Source organism: Diabrotica virgifera, chromosome 5 (genome assembly GCF_917563875.1).
Source record: "Diabrotica virgifera virgifera chromosome 5, PGI_DIABVI_V3a".
NCBI lineage: Eukaryota > Metazoa > Arthropoda > Insecta > Coleoptera > Chrysomelidae > Diabrotica > Diabrotica virgifera.
In genome coordinates, this window is record NC_065447.1 from 136,836,712 (window position 1) to 136,853,199 (window position 16,488).

General features: G+C 31.4%; 3 protein-coding genes and 1 long non-coding RNA gene across 5 annotated transcripts in view; 2 read left to right on the forward strand and 2 right to left on the reverse strand.

Moving 5' to 3' along the window:
• LOC126884427 (uncharacterized) overlaps positions 1–16,488 on the forward strand; it is a 205,706-nt gene that overhangs the window by 1,511 nt on the left and 187,707 nt on the right. The gene's annotated exons all lie outside the window — the stretch shown is intronic.
• The window catches only part of LOC126884430 (zinc finger MYM-type protein 1-like), a 23,058-nt gene continuing 6,570 nt past the window's right edge, over positions 1–16,488 (reverse strand). The window contains exon 3 of the mRNA XM_050650348.1: positions 1–182. The gene's annotated coding sequence lies outside the window, so the exon portion shown is untranslated. The remainder of the gene's footprint in view (positions 183–16,488) is intronic.
• LOC126884429 (actin-related protein 5) overlaps positions 3,177–16,488 on the forward strand; it is a 61,360-nt gene continuing 48,048 nt past the window's right edge. For both annotated transcript variants that reach the window (XM_050650346.1, XM_050650347.1), the window contains exon 1: positions 3,177–3,224. The gene's annotated coding sequence lies outside the window, so the exon portion shown is untranslated. The remainder of the gene's footprint in view (positions 3,225–16,488) is intronic.
• The window catches only part of LOC126884439 (uncharacterized), a 26,309-nt gene continuing 16,735 nt past the window's right edge, over positions 6,915–16,488 (reverse strand). The window contains exon 2 of the long non-coding RNA XR_007698038.1: positions 6,915–7,931. This is a non-coding gene — a long non-coding RNA (uncharacterized LOC126884439). The remainder of the gene's footprint in view (positions 7,932–16,488) is intronic.

A 16,488-nucleotide genomic window follows, 5' to 3' on the forward strand; every position in this document is an offset into this window, starting at 1 on the left:
TAAATATAAACATTTTTTTTGAACAAAATCTTTTCATACATTTTTTTAATGCAATTTACTGATATTCCTAAATATTTCAAAATCATGTGTCACATTTGCTTTGTAAACCTTTCTTTTGCCTTCCGTAGCCACATATTCCGTTTCCTTCCTGGTTTTTTGTAGACCACTTCTCTCAGCTGATTCTAAAAAAAAAATAAAATAAATGGTAATTTTTCTATCCTTTACAATTAACAATCAGAAGAAATATTATTTACAGATAATGATATGCATAATAATAATAGGTTTGTTCTAGCATCAGTTTCAAACAGTTTGAAACCATCAGCGAATAGTGGACCAGCGCGAGTAGAGGGGATCGCACTGGTGACTGTATTATGTTCTTTTACTGACCAACTGTTTGCTGACGGTTTTTGACTAGTTTGACTGTTTGCTAGAATAAACCTAATAATAATGAATATTTTGTATTTTGACAATGACATCTGATGTGGAAGTCAAAACATTTATAAAATTATTTTTTCAAGTTAACTTTCACATGCGCGTCTTAAAATTGTACTTTTAATACTTATATCATAAATAACTATTAAAACTATCTTAAGAGGAAACAGTATCGATCAACAGGTAGCGAAAATGTGTTAAAAGATTGCGGCTGTAATTTTGAATATTTTTTCGAGATATTTGGCACACATATTCTTAATATAATAAAGAATGGCGGTACAGAGCCCAATTTGAAAAATATATTAATATGTGGAAATTACTCTGTAATTAAATACAATATAAAAAAACGAGCTTGTACCGCCATTAAGAAGAACAAAAAAATACACTTTCTTCAAATACAACTTTTTTATCCGATTTTGTGTTATTTTGGAACTACTAAAATTTTTTATTTCATTAGTAGTTCCAAAATTACACAAAATCTAGGCATCGGATAAAAAAGTTTATTTGAAGAAAGTGTATTTTTTTGTTCTTCTTAATGGCGGTACAGGCTCGTTTTTTAAATATTGTATAATTACAGAGTAATTTCCACATATTAATATATTTTTCAAATTGGGCTCTGCACCGCCATTCTTTATTATTTTACGAATACGTGTGCCAAATACCTCGAAAAAATATTCAAAATTACAGTGGCAATCTTGGAACACGTTTTGGCTACCTGTTGATCGCTACTGTATTAACTTAAAACATTGTAATTTGCTAAACCAGTATATTTTACTCTACTACTACTCTACTAGCTACCTCATTTTCCAGTTTCTAAAGACTTGTTTACATGGGTAGAGTTTTGAGGAGAGTAGAGTAGCGGTAGTACTCTACCAAAAATGGCTTGATACCATTCACATGAGGAGAGTACAAGTATAGTACTGATGCTAGTATAGTGAAACCGATTTTTGTATTTTTAAACACTCTTGATTACAAGTGCACCTTAAATTCTTAATTTTTTGCTTAAGCTCGTTTACTCCAAAGCCCCCTTTGCCATTCTTTCGACGATTTCATCCTCCGCAGCTGGCTGCAAACTTTTATTTCTGTAGTATACACTACCTAAATTCCATAAACACTGGTATTCGCCGTATTATAGCTCTACAAGTTTAAAGTTTCATCTTCGGTGAACTTCATTTTCACTATTTACACAAAACACAATTCCAGCCAGAATGACAGCGCCCCCATGTACTCTCCTACCTACTCTATTCTGCCATAATTGAGCGTGTTCCATGGGTAGAGTGTGCAGCCGAGTAGACATTTTGGCAGTAGTGGTGGTCATAGAGTAGTTACTTTGCCATAGGTTGCTAGTCACTCTACTTTAACTCCAACTATACACTCTACCAGCTATTCTACTGTGCTGAGCATTTTTACAGGTAGAGTTACTCTACTCTATCAAGTACTTGCATCATTACTCTACCCGTGTAAACAAGTCTTAAATCTACTGAATGAAAATCTACTTAATCTTAATCTACTCTTAATGAAAAATGTCTAAAATCATTTACCCACCTAGTATTATTGTAGAATTTAAGACAGTCCAGTGCCTTATAAATAATTTCAATATGAATATTTTTTCCTTTAATTCTCCTTTGATACCACTCCATTTTAGATTTTGGGGAACTTATTTCATTGTGTTTATAGCCCATATTTATTGAAGGAACCCAATCTGGAGATTGTCATTATCGATTAAGTCGGCTGGTTTTCCTATAAGATTAAAATGTTAACATCTTCAAAAATCGTTACTGTTGTAATTGTAACTTACCAGATATAAAATGATTACAGCAGACAGGACAGGAAAATTTTCATTTCGCTAGTAAAACCTGTACATTGTATTGCATTTAGCCATTGTTGTCTCTCAGATACCTTATTTAGTTCAGTTTAAAAGTGAACTTTATCTTGACTTTATCACAATTACTTTGCATTTCACACTTCAAAACACAACACCAATGAAGCATATTATCATATTATCTTTCTAAATTAATACTTCCAGAGAAAATGTTAAATTAATCTTTGTACACAAAATTACAAAGAAATACAACTAAAATTATCTAAAACTCATGAAGAACAGATAGAATAAGATTTATCTTTTACACCCAGTAGCCATATTACATATTATTATGAATCAGTAGAAACGATTATACATATTTAAATTTGGTAAATATAACTCCGCACGACCACGCAACTCGAGACACAAGTACGCAAACACGGTTGAGTGAAGCGTGGCTCGCAATCGTGAAATTTACGAGACTTGCTCGACCTGTAGATTCTTGTGTCGTGAAACGTCTATAAGTTTATATGGTCTGTGGACGACACCATCTTTTTTCTTTGGATTAGTGCTGTTTCACTCTTACACCTTACACCTTAATGTCATCTTAGTTTCTCGGTCCAATGTGCTAAAAAGAGATAGCGCAAACCAGTCGACGAGATCTTGTCGTCAGGACGCGCGGAGTGAAGGCTCACTCTATGTTAATATATACCTCTATGGTATGCAAGCCACAAGGCCACAAGAAAAGAAAGAAGTATCGTTCGCGGTAATGATTCCGTACTTGTCCAGGACAACTTCGCATGCGCACTTTAAAAAAGAGCGTTCTCTTTTTTAAAGTGCGCATCCGATTTTTAAAGTGCGCATGCGAAGTTGTCCTGGACAAGTACGGAATCGTTACCGCGAACGATACTAGAGAGAGTGAGAGTAAGAAAAAGAAAGAGGTAGTGTAGTGTTTTTGTGTTTTTAGGTTAGACATTACAGAAGTCATAATCATAGATATATAATACTCTAGATTGCGCCCTGCGATCTTAAAATGGGTGACGGTTGCGACAGAGATAAATGAGCCTATTTGGTCGGTAGTCTCTTTTTAATTTAAGGGGAATATCGACGACGTGAATATCCCACTTTATCGAGTAATATATGTTGACAGTTGGAGCGGGTGGTGACGGGAAATGGTCTTTGGTCTTCGGACGTGGATAATCGTGGTTCGAATCCCATACCAACTCTACTTTTTTTTATTTTTATTTAATCAATATTGCGTTTATTAGATATTTTTACATCTGAAAAATGGACCTAAGTAAATCTAGCAGATAATAAATGTATGTATAGTACGTTAATATTGGAATACATAATTTGTGAACTTCATAGTAAAATAAAAGTCATTCGTTATTAATATAAATTCGTCCTTATTCGAATGATGTGAATGTTTGTTTTGCTTCTACTTTTTTAAAAAATTGTAACAATAGTTTCATAAATAAAAATAATGTCTAATTACTTATAATTGAATCGGTCATTTCAAAAACAGCAAAGTCCACAATTTTCAGAAACTAACTTTTTGAGAGGAATAGACCCCTTTAAGATAAACGATGTGACTCATGTTGTTTTTGAAATGACCGATTCAATTAATAAATCGATGGTACATTATGTTGATATTAATTATTGGTAATTTTTTACGAATATTTTTAACAATTACTTTATACTATTCTACAATTAACTTATTAAAAAAATAACATTGGCTTCTATATTGTTAAAAATCTATAGGTACCTACACAGTTTTTCTTATTTGTTATATATTTCTTTGCATAGATTTACTTTAGAGATGTAATAATATCTAATAAACGCAATATTGATTAAATAAAAAATAAAAAAGTAAAGATTGGTATGGGATTCGAACCAGGATTATCCACGTCCGAAGACAAACGACCAGTTCTCGTCGCCATCCGCTCGAACTGTCAAACCATCTAAAATACTCGACGACAGAGTAGGATAGTGACGTCGTCGATACTCCCCTTGAATTAGAAAGAGACTACCGACCAAATAGGCTCATTTATCTCTGTCGCAACCGTCACCCATTTTAAGATCGTAAGGCGCAATCTAGAGTATTATATATCTATGGTCATAATAGGTCTGTTCCTTTGTTTTTTAGTGTTACACTTTTGAGTGTAAGGTCCGGTCTTTTCACCTCCGAATAAATATTTATCAGGAAGTTTATCCGGCAGATTACATGTAAATCTGTCAAATAAACCTCCGGATAACTTTTATTCGGAGGTGAAAAGACCGGGCGTTAGCATAGAGGTATATATTGACATAGAGAGAGTGTCATTCGGAGCGAAGTGACGACACCATCTTTTTTCTTTGGATTAGTGCTACTTCACTCTTACACATAGTAAAGCTGCGACAGTATGATAAACGTCATTTTTAAGTTAGGAGAAGTACGAAGTTAGCTGATGTCTTTCCTGTTATTTTTATTTAGTCACTGTTTACATTGGACATTGACATTTATTTGTAGATGTTGTTAGACGAATATTCTGTTTGGTTTTGTTTTTTATTGTTAATTGTGCAGCGAAATTGTGATAGTAAATTAAATATAAAGTTGTTTATAGCCTACAGAACCACCGACAGAACTGAATTATCCCATAGTAATTATCAGTTTGTGTCAATTTGTTTGTGTGCAAAAAAGAAAAAACACCTTTCCTTGTGTTTGACCGACTTGTAGCAAGGGCTTTCTTGAGAAGCCTGTAAATTGCGGGAATAGGACAGACAGGGATAAAATCCTCACTTTTTACTGTTCCCAAGGCTATACATTTCCCCCATGCAATACATTTAAATGAGTTTTATCCAAACAAAGGCAGGAACATTGGATAAAAGCAATAAAGAGAACAGACCACAAATTAAAATATGAGAGTATGTAGTAAACATTTTATAAGTGGTAAGTTTAAAGTAATTCAACTAAGTAATAAGTTTTTAAAATGTCTACAATAAAAATATATATGTACTTACCAATTCGGTTCTAGTTTAGAACAAGGGTTATGTAAAGAAAATCATGCTTGACCATGTAAGATATAGTGTATTACAATATGGTTAAATGCAAAGCTTAATAATGCCTTAATGCATATAGCCTGCCTAAACTGTCCTTAAATCTTCTTCTTCTAATGACACTACAACCATTTGTAAATCTTTGCCTGCTTAACAGCATTCTTCTATTCTGCCCTGTTGCTACTTTCCTGCACCACTGCCTGATATTTATGGTTTTAAGATCCTTCTCTACATCGTCTATCCATCTGTTACAGGGCCTTCCTCTTGTTATATTTCCTTGGGGCTTCCATCTCTGACATCACAGCTCGATTATCTGACATTTTTGCTAAGCGACCAAGAAAGTTTAGTCTTTGACACTTTACAAATCTAACAATATCTGCGCTCTGCATTAGTTCATTCAGCTTGTGGTTCATTTTAATTATCCATGAACCATCTTTACAATGTGTTGGTCCAAATATGTTCCTTAGTATTTTACGCTCAAATATTCTCAGTTGATTTTCATTAGTGGTTGAGATGGTCCACATTTCACATCCATATGTGACCACTGGTCTAATTACTGTTTTGTAGATTCTAAGCTTATTCGCCCCGAGCGTTAACAAAGTGTCAAAGCAAAATCGACCGACCTGCTCATGGTGGCGGTTTTTTGAAATTTTATCAGGACGCTTTGTGTATGTTTAAATGAGACATTTAAAAAAAATGCCGTGTCACGCTAGTGATATTATGTATTAATATAAACAGAAATTAAAAACGCACTTAATCTGATATAAATTCTTCACTTTCCAATATTGATTATCAGTTTGATTTTGTATACATAACCTCACTATCGCAGTTTATGTCAATAAATCTTTATTAACGAAAAAGAAAATATTTTTGTTGCACTATAAATTACAGTATAAATTAATAACTAATGAATTCTAACAATTTTTTTCGGTTATTGTTACTACAAAATAAAATATTCAAGTTTAACAAAATAATCCCATAAGACTCAATGTTAAAACGTCCTTACAAAATCTGACAGCGTATCACGTGACTGTACGTAGAGGGGAGACGCACGGAGCCAATACTCACGATTCAGTAACAGTAACTTACTTTTCATTACGTCTTTGTATGCATAAAAACACTTCTTATTACCGATAAGAACCCGTTGTTATATTCCATTTAGGTATTTTTTTTTACTTTCATTAATATATAGACCAAACATAGCAACTTCCTGTTTCAGCTCTATAGCTTTTTCGCTTAATACATTTTTGTTGTGGCTTATTATGGCAATTGTCCTTAAATAATGTTAAAATACTCTTGTGATATTTTGTCATATTTGTATGATTTTTTTATGGTATACAATTTAGAGTTTTTATTTATGTATTTGTTGTTTTTAGGAATAAACACCAGCTATTTTAAATGTAGGAAAAGGAGAAACTGCTGGAATATAATTTTACACAAATGTTTTTGACTATTGAAGATTTGGATAAACAACAGAAGTTACTTTGGGCTATAGCTATGTGCAGATTTATTTCCTTGTGGATTACTATGTTTATTCTTTTTAACTATACTTCCTATATTGTTTGTGAGATTAATATTATTATTTAATTGATTATATTAATATTTTGTAATAATAATCAATGCTTTGGTTTAACAAATAGACAACTTAGAATAGAAAAATGCTTTATTGTCATGGAAAATTGTACAATTTATACACAAAACTTACAGAGTCATAAAAAACAATAATAAACTAAAACAATAACAAAAAAAATGTTAGGATATAAAGAGACTAACGCTCATAATTGTATTGAAGGTTTTTATATCCTCTTTAAATCCTAACATTTACACAATGTGCTCATACCAGCAACAAGTTTTTATACTTGTGTAATATGAGTCCTATTTGAGAGTACCAGTAGTAATGCAATAGGTCTATAATTGCAGGCATTAGATTTTTCACCACCCTTATGAAGAGGAATAATGATGGCTGTCTTTAGGCAGCTCTAGAAATTTACCTTTCTTAAGGGGCTATCCTAGTGTAAAAGTATGAAATTCATATACTTTTTTGGGAATTTCTAAAATAAAAAGTACTGTACCAATTATTTTGAAAATTTTTTGCTCAATTAGAAATCCAATGAAATCAATTAATTTGTGGTCATCTGATTGAATACAACCAACATTATACTGAAAACAGATCCCATGGGCTGTTTTCACTCAATCATGTAGCTATGGATACCTACATTTCGTTTCATTTCAATTTTGACATTTCAAATATTCAATATTTCAAAATGTCACGATTTGGTTGTAATACTGATGAGAATATTAATGAAATTATTATTAATTTTATATCAGCAAAAAATTTTCTATCCGAATAACCCTCGAACATTGATAAATGCTCAAAAATTTTTTAACAACTTTCTCAAGCTTGTTGCTTACAGGCAACAGACCTCCGCCTACGGCGTCGGTCTGTTTCCAAGGAACAAGCTTTCGAAATCTGTTATAAAAATTTTTCGAACAATTATCAATGTCCTCTGGTTATTACTACTGAACATTTGTTATAAAAAGTACATGTGAAACAATTTTCATAAAAAAATATTGAAAATTAAACGATTTATTCGCCATCTACTAGCACCGTGAAAATAAAAACATAGCTCCACTGTTGCAGTGATTGGGACTAAAAGAGATCCTGAAACATAAAATATCAAAAGTTATTATTGAAATATAGGTTATTTTCTATACCATCAAATAGGGATTTTTTTAATCGGATAAAAAATGTCAATTTGGCGGTTTTTGAAACTGAAAATGTTCTAGCTAATTTAAAAAAATTTCAACACTTCGTCATTTTTCCAAAAATCCTAATTGATGGTATAGGAAATAACTAATATTTCAATAATCAATATGTATTTGCAATTTTATAATTCAGGATCTCTATTAGTCCCAATCGCTGCAGCAGTGGAGCCATGTTTTTTATTTTCACTGTGCCAGTAGATAGGGCATAAATCGTTAAATTTTCATTATTTTTTTTTATGAAAATTGTTTTACTTGTACTTCTTTTTATAATAAATAGTCATGCAAATTTTCAAAACAATTGGTACAGTACTTTTTATTTTAGATATTCCCAAAAAAAGTATGTGAATTTCGTTCTTTTACACTAGGATAGCCCCTTAAAAGAGTCATTAGTGGGATGCGGACTCCCAACACATTTTCTGGGAGATTTGAGACAATTTTTATGGATAGTCCATCAGTACTACAGGAAGATTTGCTTTTGATACTATTGATTGTTTGGATCAGTTCAGATTAATCAACTAGTCTTATAAATAATGAATTTGAGACCTTTCTTGAATTAGGGAGATAGGAAATCGGATCTTAACAAAATTGATCTCTTGTGACAAAATAGTTGATGTTATAATTTTACTCACATTAATAAAGTATTCATGGTCTGGAAGGGAAAATGTTTGAGCTTTGTGAGTTTGATTTCGAAGAAGATTGTTTATTATGGACCAAATTTCTTTTGCAACACTTTTAAAGCTTCTCAGATGATTTTGATAGTTTAATTTTTTAGCTGATTTTTTAAGTTTTAAATAGGTTGCCCTGTACTTAGTGATATATTCAGTAACAGAGACGTTGGTAGTAAATTTCTTGATGTACAGGGTTATTCAATATATTTTGCCCCCCTCATATATATTTTTGACATACAGTAGAACCCTGCAAATCCAAACTAACGGAAAGTGAATTTTTTTTTAAAAATTCAAGACAAAAACTTAAATACATGTTTATTATACAAAGTATAACCAGAAAATTGAACAATATTGGATTCGTAGGACTTTGACATTTAAAATTTCTTAAAAATAAATACGTAGGTACTTTATATGTAGTGCTTATAAAGGTTAAACATAAATTTACTTCGGTTTTCTCATAGCCAGGTTACACGTTTTGCAGGAGAGCTTTGAATTACTGGTTAGGCTGACTTTCGAATAATCCGAACTTTTCAGAATCCGAACAGGCTGTCCCCCCAATTAGTTCGGATTTTCGGGGTTCTACTGTATACAACATACTAGTGACGTCATCCATCTGGGCGTGATGACGTAATCAAATATTTTTTTAAATGAGAATAGCCAATTCATGAATCTGACAAACCATGTACAGCTTTTGAGGAAAGTGGATGCCTTTACCAATTTTGTCGTATTCCTCTTGGGGTGACCAATGGAGTATCATATTTTTAGAGAGCCATTGATTCTATCAATAAAAAAGAAAATCTACAAGGGGTTTACGCTTATTTAGATGAAGTAACAGTTAGTGGTGAGGATCAAGATAGCTATGATTTGAAGTTTTTAAATGCCGTTAAAAAATATGGGTTAACTTTAAATCAAAATAAATGTCACTACAATCAAAAGCTATAAATATTTTGGGATATACAATATTGCACTTCTATGGACAGTAATTAATGAAAAATAAATTCTCATTGTTGAAACAGATACATGAATGAATTTGCTATTGCTATCATGCTGAGTCATTCTGGAAGACCCGTTACTTTTTTCTCACGTATCCTCACAGATTCTGAACAAAAAAAAATTGATGAATTTTCAAGATTTCCATGCTAAGATACGTCCAGTCAGACAGGGGGACTAGCTTGACTTACCAAGAATTTATTAATTACCTACACTCTAAAGGAATATCTTCAAGTAGAACAACACCATATTGAAGGAAATGGTTAAGTTAAAAGATACAATGGAGTTATATGGAAAGCAGTGAATCTAGCATTGAAAACCAGAAATTTAGACATCACTAAATGGAAAAATGTTCTATATACCAGATGCTCTGCACTCTATATGAAGTTTACTGTCTACAGCAACCAATTGTACACATCATGAACATGTGTTTACTTATCAATGAAGATCAACTAGCAGAAATTCTATTTCTTCATGAAAGATTCAGACAAAGTATTACTAAGAAAATTTGTATGAATGAGTAAGTTTGATCCTTTAGTTGAAAAGGATTATCTTTTAGAAGCCAATGTACATTATGCCTTAATGCAGTATCCAAACAGAAAGAAAAGTACAGTTGCAACGAAGTACTCAGCTCCTAAAAGTGACCTAAAATTATTGAATCACAATAGTGATTAAGATGAAAATGAAAGTCCAAATAATACACTAAAGAATTCCACTACCAAATCAATATCAGATGAGACAGAAAATTTACCTGTTTAAGAACCGAATCAAGTCCCTGATGATAATCATGAACCAATATTAGAAAATTCAGATTTTCAATCTAGCCATAAATAAGCTAGAACTAAAAATAAACTAAGATATTTCCAACATTTTGTTCAAAAATAGAAATAGGGCCGGATTAAATTATTTGGGTTATGTTGTCTTGTCACTTGTCATAATAATTAAAGAAAAAAGAAGAATAAAGTAATTCTCCTTATTTCACTTGCCGTCCCGTACCCCCACTTAGTTTCATGTTATGTTTCTCGATACATTGTGCTAGAAAGAGATACCGCAAACCAGTCGAAGAGATCTTGTCGTCAGTGGTGGCGGAGTGAGGGCTCACTCTATGTTAATATATACCTCTATGATAAAGACCGCGTCCCACCATCAAATAATTTGATCAAACTTGACAGTTAGTGACACAAAGTGACAGTTAGTGACGTCACATCCTGAGTGTTCATTGTGGATAATAATGAAAAATTTTAATATTAAATAAAGTACAAACAAGTTAGACAACACAATACAAAAAATTTGATCAAACTAGACTGATAGTGAGAGCACAGATTTTTAGAATTTCAAAAAAACTGCAATTGTGACGTCACTTTGACGTACTTCCGCAGTTTGCTCAAACGGTTTGATCAAATTATTTGATGGTGAGACGCGGCCTTAAGAATAGGGCTTTTCCAGTAATGTGGGAGGGAGGGGATGTGACATGAGGTGAAGTAGATGGGATCGCTTTCACGGGATAAATGGGGAAGGCAATATGGCGGAACAACTCTTTAGCAGTATATTCTGTTCTATGTAAAGTATATAATTATAAAATTGTATTATATTATATAAATATATATATATATATATATATATATATATATATATATATATATATATATATATATATATATATATTTATTTATATATATATATATATATATATATATATATATATATATATATATATATATATATAAATAAATAATATATATAATGTCTATATAATATATATAATATTATATATAATAATATATATAATATATATAATAACGGGTCTTCTAACAATCTGACCAAAAATGGTAACCTTGCTCCTGTAGTAATCCTTTTACAAGTTTACAAACAACTTTTTTAACTTGCCACACTATACTGACGAAGCCCAAATAGGCCGAAATACCGGTGTATATAGTTGCACAGAAATGTATGGAATGATGACCCTTTCATCATTTTATATATTTCCAACTAAATTCACATTCACTTTACGAGTATTAGCCAATGATTTTGATTATTTATTTTTATATTTGTACTCGATTATCCAACATCATTTTATTTAATAATGTTATGGCTTTTCATTTCCTCAGGTAGCCTTACCTCCTTGGCAATGTTAGTTGTAGCCTTGCGACTGCGGGTCTTCTAACAATCTGACCAAAAATGGTAACCTTGCTCCTGTAGTAATCCTTTTACAAGTTTACAAACAACTTTTTTAACTTGCCACACTATACTGACGAAGCCCAAATAGGCCGAAACACAGGTGTATATAGTTGCACAGAAATGTATGGAATGATGACCCTTTCATCATTTTATATATTTCCAACTAAATTCACATTCACTTTACGAGTATTAGCCAATGATTTTGATTATTTATTTTTATATTTGTACTCGATTATCCAACATCATTTCATTTTATATATATATATATATATATATATATATATATATATATATATATATATATATATATATATATATATATATATATATATATATATATATATATATATATATATATATATATATATATATATATATATATATCAAACAAATGAAATAGAGAATGTGGAAAAATCCCCTTACGAACAATTCACACATCCACCATTTCAGGTTGGGAAAAATTTCTTGAATAGAATCAAAGATCCAAACACCTGTTCTTAGAAATGTGTTTCGCGAGGGGTCTCCCCTCCTAAAGAAAACATCGTTAAAGAAAACATCGTCCGCTCCATCTACAAATACAATTCCCGCCATCAAAAATCTTCGCGCCACTCCAAATAGTCTTCGCGCTAATTCCCACTCCGCCACATCATCGACAGCCACGTCAGTCACATCAGTCCACGGTATAAATGACCGCCCCAGCGTCAGCAACAACAGTATTGCAGTGAGTAGTGAAGTAGTGAGTAGTGAGTGTAGTGTCTGGAGCCTCAGGAGACTGAGACCCCGGAAGCCCTGAAGATGACGTCAGAGAGGACGTCGAAAGCTCGGCCTAGAAACCAACGACGCGGTTCAACCCGGAAGCCTGGTGAGTTTAATTTTAATATTAATTCTTTTGTTGATATTGATTTTAGCTTTAAGTTTCATTGTATTAACCGCGGAAACCTTTCCGAACATATATATATATATATATATATATATATATATATATATATATATATATATATATATATATATATATCAAACAAATGAAATAGAGAATGTGGAAAAATCCCCTTACGAATAACTCACACATCCACTATTTCTGGCTGGGAAAAATTTTTCGAATAGAATCAAAGATCCAAACACCAGTTCTTAGAAATGTGTTTCGCCCTCTTCAACCTCCGTGGGCTCATCGGTAAAGATGAGAGGTTGAATATCTTTAGACACATTCCATCAAAAAACAACATCCGAGACATAGACATAACAGGAGCGTAAATCTACGCCCAATATATATATATATATATATATATATATATATATATATATATAACAAACAAGTGGTTTATTAGGGTTGCAGTCAGAAGTTTGGCCAGGATATCAAAGAAACACTCTTTTGACTTTTTGTCTAGCTTTCGGGGTTGTTTGACCCCTTTATCAAGACTCTGTAATATAAAACAAAAATGTAAGTATTTTAAAATATTACATTGTTTTAGTAAACCTACTAGTCGTTGAGATTATTAAAGAGAAGCTTGATGATGCTCAACATTTCAAATTAACACAAATATTGAAAACAGAAAACAAAGGACACAATACATTTTAAAATTTTTGAATAATTAGCAGAAATACAATAATTATTCTGTCATGTTAACCTACTGATAATGTAAGTCAAAAACTCTGACACATAGAGAACAGAAAGAAGAAACAATCAAATTAAAAAGTATCAAATAAAAAAGTAATTAAGTGTTATGATTATTGTGGTTCTTTTTAAAACATCAGAGGCCCATACAAGGTGTGTTCAAATTCACTAACTGTACTTAAGAGTATGCAACTCATTATACGTCCATGTGTGTTTTGTAAAACAAACAAGTATTTTTATGTTTTGGTTTTTAGTGTTGCGTAATTACTTTTTTATTTGATACTTTTTAATTTGATTGTTTCTTCTTTCTGTTCTCTATGTGTCAGAGTTTTTGACTTACATTATCAGTAGGTTAACATGACAGAATAATTATTGTATTTCTGCTAATTATTCAAAAATTTTAAAATGTATTGTGTCCTTTGTTTTCTGTTTTCAATATTTGTGTTAATTTGAAATGTTGAGCATCATCAAGCTTCTCTTTAATAATCTCAACGACTAGTAGGTTTACTAAAACAATGTAATATTTTAAAATACTTACATTTTTGTTTTATATTACAGAGTCTTGATAAAGGGGTCAAACAACCCCGAAAGCTAGACAAAAAGTCAAAAGAGTGTTTCTTTGATATCCTGGCCAAACTTCTGACTGCAACCCTAATAAACCACTTGTTTGTTGATATTGACAGTCACTAATATCCAGTATTTCTATATATATATATATATATATATATATATATATATATATATATATATATATATCTATATATATATATATATATTTAAAAACATGAGATGTAGATCCTTGAAACACACTCAGTGATCAAAAGATCCAAGGTTAATGGTTTGACGACCACTCGTACGAAATCAAACAGATGAAATAGAGAATGTGGAAAAATCCCCTTACGAACAATTCACACATCCACCATTTCGGGTTGGGAAAAATTTTTTGAATAGAATCAAAGATCCAAACACCAGTTCTTAGAAATGTGTTTCGCCCTCTTCAACCTCTCTGGGCTTATCAATAAAGATGAGAGGTTGAATATCTTTAGACACATTCCAATCAAAAAACAACATTCGAGACCTAGACATAGAAGGTGCGTAAATCTACGGCAAGTCCGACAATGACAGTCTCAAGTTTTAATTCCCTAATTACTTAAAGTAAGTAAAATATATGTTTAAAAACATGAGATGTAGATCCTTGAAACACACTCAGTGATCAAAAGATCCAAGGTTAATGGTTTGACGACCACTCGTACGAAATCAAACAGATGAAATAGAGAATGTGGAAAAATCCCCTTACGAACAATTCACACATCCACAATTGTTCGTAAGGGGATTTTTCCACATTCTCTATTTCATCTGTTTGATTTCGTACGAGTGGTCGTCAAACCATTAACCTTGGATCTTTTGATCACTGAGTGTGTTTCAAGGATCTACATCTCATGTTTTTAAACATATATTTTACTTACTTTAAGTAATTAGGGAATTAAAACTTGAGACTGTCATTGTCGGACTTGCCGTAGATTTACGCACCTTCTATGTCTAGGTCTCGAATGTTGTTTTTTGATTGGAATGTGTCTAAAGATATTCAACCTCTCATCTTTATTGATAAGCCCAGAGAGGTTGAAGAGGGCGAAACACATTTCTAAGAACTGGTGTTTGGATCTTTGATTCTATTCAAACAATTTTTCCCAACCCGAAATGGTGGATTTGTGAATTGTTCGTAAGGGGATTTTTCCACATTCTCTATTTCATCTGTTTGATTTATATATATATATATATATATATATATATATATATATAATTAATAATTTTAATAATTAATTAACAACATATTATATTCGACGTATAACATAAAAAACCTGCCCGCCGCCATATTGCCTTTCCTCCAAATTGGCCAAACCATGAATCAGTCAAATAGGCATATTCACTATTATACTATTGAATGTCGTGCTACAAAAGGCAATAATAATAATAATAATATTTAAAATTTAAAATCAATAAGAGGATGATAAGATGAAGAGCCGAACAAACAGTGTCCTCTTCTGGTGATATAGTTATAATAGTGAAGAGGAGAGATATGCTGGCCAAATGCTGCAAGAAGTATGTTCCGAAGAAGCAATAATTTGACTTAAAATAAATGAACATTATGAAAACAAATGAACATGAAAATAAATGACTAAAAAATAAATGGGAATTAATAAGGATATTCAAAATAAAATAAAAATAGGAAGTATGGAATTTCAAACATTTATTGTTAAATATATATGTGTAAATTTGTGGAGTCATTTTAAGTTTTATAAGAGGAACTGTGTCCTATGACTTTTCTAGATCAACACAGTAGAAGTACAGTAAAACCTCTGTTAACCGAAACAGCTGACAGTTTCAATAATCTCGTCAATATAAAGTAAATTTTTGCAAAACGGAAACAATTCAATGTTAATTTGTCAACATTTCTTTAATACAACTAAAGAACGCAATTAAATATATAACACGTTATGAAATCACCTTATAGTATTTTTTATTAGCAACTTTGATCAAGAAGGATATGCAATTTGATATTATAAGAAGAATACAAAAAACAATGTTATTTTTAACCGAAATCCTTGATATCCGCAACGGCCTCCCCCCATTTTAATTATTTCGGTTAATGGAAGTTTTACTATATTTCCTTATCACATGCTTCTTTTTTTCCACCAACTTATTGTGAATAAATGATCCGCTGTAAAATACCTGCCTGTATTTTTTGATGATGAACCTCGATATATGTATATCATACTTACTTTATCTCTCTTAAACCAAGTCAACAGTTATCTTAACATTATATACTGTTCTCTCTCAAAAATATGATGCATCTTATTCTAATTTCATAAATGGTATTTTGAAAGTTCTTATAATAACTGCCTGATATATGTTCATTAAATTTCTATAGTTTTATTGTAATTTTCCTATTTTTCATTCTATTTTTTTTATGAGAATGCTGTGAATAATCCAGCATGTGTTTATTT